The following is a 5,610-nucleotide window of genomic DNA, read 5'->3' as shown; positions in this document are numbered from 1 at the left end:
TCTCGTCTGGAGCTATTCCGAGTGCGTCCGAGCAAACACAGAGTCTCCCCCACTGCCCACCCTTCCCCCACGGCCGGTAGCGCGTTCCCCAGGCCCCTCTGCTGTCTCATATCTGTTTCTGCGGATTTTCTGTCATTCCTATGTGAGTGCGTATATTTTATGAAATAAATAAAGAATCCAGCGGGCCATCCACATCGACGAAGAGCAGCAAGCGAGGCTCTGCGAGCTGAGAGTCGGGAGGGGCCCAGGGCGCGGTCAGCCCCTTGTGTGTTTAGGGGCACACAGGGGTTGAGCAGGGAAGGGGTGCCTGAAGTGGGGGGCGGGGCAGGGCAAAGCTGAGTGAGGTCCCTCGGTCTGTGCCCAAATCTCATTACCAGAAACACGATCCCCGTGCCCTCACCGGAGGGGCCGTGTGGCCTGGGAAGCAGCCGGTTTGGGCTCTGGCTCTGCCCGCTGGAGGGGGTACATCGCCGGGCTGGGGCAGGAGCGCCTGGGCCAGTGTGTGGGGGGCGAGGGCGGGGAGGCGAGACCTGGAGAAACAGCCCCTTGCTTCCATCTCCATGTCCCTCGTGCGGGACGTGACAGCTGCCCTTCTGCCCAGCTGCGGCTGCAGGTGTGTGCCGGCCATCGTGAGAGCAGATGTTTAGGAGGGGCAGGTGGCTGGGGAGCGACCGCCTCATCCCTCCGCCAGGCCATCGGCCCCAGAGTGAGGGCAGAGCTCCCTGTCCTCCTCTCCCTGAGAACAGGCGCTCGGCCTCGGCGAGCTCCCCGAGAGTGGAGGCCCCCACGGCGGAGATGAGTCACTGGGTCTAAAAATAAAAAGAGTCAAGTCACGAAACAGCGTATTTCCTTTTTAAGCCACATGTGTCTGCCGAGGGATCCCCGGCAGTTTGGCGGCTCTGCGGGGCAGGCCAGGGGCCCTCAGCGGGTCTGGGGCCTCAGGCTGTGCAGGCCGCTGGCGGGGACTCTCTTTTCCCTGGCTCTCGCCCTGCTCCCTCGCTGGTATTAGTGCCGTGCGGGCTCGGCTCAGGGCAGGGATGGATGGAGGAGATGGGCCCTGTCCCCAGCAGCTCCGGGTTAGTGGGGAAGGTGGATGGCATGTGGATAGTGCCCGTGGGGCGGATGGCCCTCAGGGCTATCACAGAGGGGCAGAGACACACCAGGGGCAGTCATTCTCAGAGTCCAGGGAGGGCTGCCTGGAGGAGGTGTCGCCAGAGGTAGGATGCAGGGGACTCTGATGGGCAGAAAGATGCTGCAGGCAGAAGGCGCAGTGAGCAAGGGCGCGGGGGCCAACACACGGCGAGGTCAGCGTCCTCGGCAGCGCCCGTCGGCTCATCCGGTTACATGGGCAGAGTCCGGACCCCCAGACCAGCCAGGTTAAATCTCTGAGTACAGGATCTACAAGCTCCCCAGGTGATTCTCATGCTCCCCAGTCTGAGACCCACTGGTCTGGGTGCTGGATGTAGAGAAGGCGGGTGGATGCACAAGGCAGGTCGGGTCTGAGCGGTGAGGGTTCTGACGCTGGCCTGGTACAGGCGTGTGGCGGAGGGGGGCTTTCAAGGGAGCGACACACCGATGTGTGCTCGAAAATGGTTCCTGGGAGCAACGAGGGCGATCGATGAGTGTGGGAGGGGGCGTTCGTGAGAGAGGGGAGGCTGGGCAGAGGCCAGAGGCCTGGACCACAGGGCGATACGGGAGGAAGGGTCAGGGGTCTGAGAGACAGAGCTGGGACAGGACTTGGGCCCCCTCCCCCACCCCCGGGATTCAGGGGACAGCCTTGTGGTGGTCACCAGGGAAGCACGTGCAGAGCACGAGCCACCGTGGGGTGTTTATGTGCTTGTCGTTGGAAGAGGGGGAGAGAAGGCTGAGCGTCGGGCCGCGGGGGCGGGGCAGGGGTGTCCTGGAAATACCCGGGGGTGAGGGGCAAAGAATCGCGTCGGGAGGGTGACGGGGCACTTGGGGGAATCCTCGGGGAAAACAGCCGGCGTATGCTGCTGCTAGAGGTGCCGAGAGAGATAGGGACGGCAGAGACACGGGAGGGGACGCTGCGCAGTCACCCGCGGGAGGCCGAGGTCCCAGGCGTATGCTCCGAGCCAGCGGCGGCCTGGGTTTGAACCCATCTTGTCCTCCCTGTGTGACCAGGGCACGTGTTTTAACCCCACTGGGACCAGGTTCCGGTGGCAGGACAGGGGGCCAAGACCACCATCCGTAAAGCCCTTGGAGCAGAGCCCATGCGCAGGAAGCGGATATGCTGCACGCGGCGTCCTCCGCCGTTGCTGCGGCCAAGCTGCTAATTCCTGGCGGCCAAAGGGGTCAGGGAAAGGAGGGGAAGTTCACGTGAGCCTTGGAGAAAACATACCGCTTCTCAGAGACAGTAAATGTCCCCCTAGCAGGCACTTATTTGTCAAGGAAGTTTGTCGCAAGGCGCTTCACCCCAAATTATTGGGAGATCCGGTGATCGCATCAGCTAGGGTTTTCCAGAGAAATGGAATAGGATGTACATTTCTATAGAAAGAGATTTATTATAAGGACTTGGCTCACCTGATGATGGAGGCCAGCAGGTCCAAACTCTCCAGGGCGGGCCGGCAGACTCGAGACCCAGGACAGCCCGGGTTCCAGGTGGAGCCGGAAAGCAGCCTGCTTTGGGACCAGGAGGAAACGTTGCTTATGGAGTCTGCGAAATGTCTGCTGGAGAATTCTCTCTCGCTCAGAGGAAGCTGGTGTTTTTGTCTGATTGAACGGGGCCCACCATGCAGGGTGGGCAATCTGCTTTGCTCAATCTACCAATTGAAACGTCAACCTCCTCTAAAAACACATTCATAGAAATAGCCCACGTTTGACGAAATATCTGAGCACCTTGTGGCCCGGCCAAATCGGCACATAAATTTAACCAGCACGATCCTGGTTGGCGTTGTCCTCCATCCCTGCTACAAACGCAGTCACGCTGACTGCGAAAGTCCACAGCCCGTTCTCTGCAGCTGGCGTGCGTCTCAGACAGATCTGAGATCCTCCGGCTCAACTGTCGACTGGGCAGCCACGTGGCATTGTCATTTATAGATTGATCGATTGATTGTTCTTTTTTGCCAGGGAGCCAAGTTCGGCGAAGAAGAGCCAGAGCTGATCGAGTGACCCATCTAGGCCTGTTGCCTTTCTAAGAACAGTCCACGCATCCCTTCGTGTGCTCGTCACGAGCGCTACAGGCCTCAGAGCAACATGTCCAAACCCCGGGCACTGCGGTGGGCCCAGGCCCCTCATGCCCAGGTGAGCTGTCGTCTGGGCACTTTGGGGCAGAGTGGGCAGATGCCGTTGCAGAGAGTTGAAGCCCCGGGGGGTGGTGCGGCTGGTGGGATACAGGGGGAATGAGGAACTCTGGACTGCTGACGTCTGAACTTGGCATTGAAGGCTGTGGAGGGGGCATGGGGCTTTCCTAGGAGGGACAAGGCTAAGGACCACGTGTGTGCGTGCGCGTGTGTGTGTGTGTATGTGGTGGCGGGGGGGCAGGGCTGTTGGGTGCCAGATCCTGCTGCTTCAGGAAAAATGAACTCTCGCTTGCACAGAAACACCTGTCTGTAGAGCAGTGTGTGGCGTCTCCGCGCATGCCACGTGCACTGTGGGAGAGGCCGCCTCCACATTCCCTACGTGTTTACCGCAAAACGACCGTATCCTAAGAATAATGAGAAAACTATCGCCCCCATCCCCACTACCCTAACAAATCAACCATCCATTTTTTGTGTTCCCCTCCAGGCCATAAGCCTGTGTGGACATGACTTTGAAACCACAGTCAGAGGGCAAGTAGTCTTGTTTGTTCATCGATTTGTTCAGTAAATGTTGACTAAACACGTACCTACACTGTATCAGGAACTGTGCTCCTGAGAATAATTTCTTAGACTTTTCCCTTTAGAGTTTTACCACTAATGTGACTATCCCTATTAATCAGGGCATTTAACTGTGTAACCATCCACTCCCAATTGTGCTGGCCTCCTCCGATCCGCATGCGCTTCTTGTTCGTGACAGCACAGTGTGAGTTAAGCTGGGCTCTGCTCCACGTGGTCACGCAGGGACCCAGGACCCTCTTTCTCAGTGGTTCTTCATCCTCTAGAGCAGGCGTCTCCAATCTCCAGCCCATGAACCGGTACCGGTCCGTGGCCTGTTAGGAACCGGGCCGCACAGCAGGAAGTGAGTGGCAGGCTAGCGAGTGAAGCTTCATCTACATTTGCAGCCGCTCCCCAGCGCCAGCATCACCGCCTCAGCTCCGCCTCAGCTCCTCAGGCCTGAGATGCACATAGGAACACCATTTCCTCGTGCCAAAAAGGTTGGGGACCGCTGCTCTAGAGCCTTGGAGCCCCCCATTTGGTGCCCTGCACGGGGCGAGCAGAGGACGAAGAGCAGGCAGGTGGCACAGGAGGCTTGCCGGGCCAGGCCTGCGTGCTGTTCCCACTGCATTGTCTGGTGGAGCCCAGTCAGGTACCTGCATCTGCCTGCAAGGAAGGCTGGGCTGGGTGGCCTAGCTGGGTGCCCAGGAGGGAGAGAATGCAGGTTTGGTGACTATCTGGCCAATTTCTGTCACGATCCCTCGACGATGCATTGTTTAGTTTTGAAAAATGAAGTAGGAAGCACGAACCAAATCATGGAAGAGGAAGGCAATATTGTCAACGATATTGAAGGCTCTCAAGAAAATATAAAATCCAAAGGCAAGCTGAAGGGACTCTCTGGGCCAGAGCCCGGCTTGCTGCCCTGGGCTTGCCAGAAGCCTTTCTGGACTTGCCCGTGGACAAAGCCACGTGTCTCGGGGAACCCAGGGCTTGTTACAGCTGAGATATCTGGTGGGACCAAAGCAGGGGTCGTGCTGGAAGGGCAGCCAGAGGGAGCGGATGGCTTTGTGCCATCTGCTTCCATGCTCATGACGGCCAGCTTCCTGCCCTCAGGAACAGGGCAGGGTCAAACACTTCCGGGGCATGACGTGACTGCTCTCGATCGGTCGTGGCAGCCGAGCGGCGGACAGAACGGAAACGTCATCGGCATCTGGTCAGGATAAGATTGTCACCCCGGCATTCTGCCCTGGGTGCGGAGGGCTGCCGTGGAGCAGACCTCTCGAGTCACGTGGCCGTCGCCTGGACTGGCAGCCCTCTGTGTCGAGTGCATGCTGCCATCCTGGGTGTCCCTTCCCAGTCTCCCTGGGGACTTCCGCCACCCCTCCCCGTGGTGATAAACCACTCCTTGTCTCTCTGGTCTTCTCTTTCGTGGTTTATTTTCTCACTTTGTGGGTGGCCCGTCCTTCGGTAGCTTCTGGAGAAAGCGTGACTGGCAGGCAAACCTTTTTGAGGCCTCGCCCGTCCGAAATGATCTTCATCGCATCATAATACTTGAGCGACACGTTGGCCGGCTATGAGATTTTTGGTAGAAGACAATTTTTTTTTAGAAATCCGAAGGCATCGCTCCATTGTTTTCTCACGTCCGATGCTGCCGCCGCCGCCGTCGTGCATTTCGAAGGCGTTCCGAGATCCGATCCTTTGCAGGTGACCCGGCTTTTCTCTGTGGAAGCTCTAGCACCCGGGTTCTTCCTCCGGGCTCCTCCTCCGGGTTCTTCCTCCGGGCTCTTCTTCCGGGCTC

General features: G+C 58.8%; 1 long non-coding RNA gene across 1 annotated transcript in view; it reads left to right on the top strand.

The window, feature by feature from the left end:
* Nucleotides 1-881: 881 nt before the first annotated feature.
* Nucleotides 882-5,610, top strand: part of LOC112479234 — a 7,086-nt gene continuing 2,357 nt past the window's right edge. The window contains exons 1-2 of the long non-coding RNA XR_003046129.1: nucleotides 882-1,076; nucleotides 3,088-3,261. This is a non-coding gene — a long non-coding RNA (uncharacterized LOC112479234). The remainder of the gene's footprint in view (nucleotides 1,077-3,087; nucleotides 3,262-5,610) is intronic.

This window comes from Pteropus alecto, unplaced genomic scaffold, assembly GCF_000325575.1.
Source record: "Pteropus alecto unplaced genomic scaffold, ASM32557v1 scaffold43, whole genome shotgun sequence".
NCBI classification, from domain to species: domain Eukaryota; kingdom Metazoa; phylum Chordata; class Mammalia; order Chiroptera; family Pteropodidae; genus Pteropus; species Pteropus alecto.
Note: the sequence above shows the minus strand (reverse complement) of the source record. Positions and strands in the feature narration are given on the sequence as shown.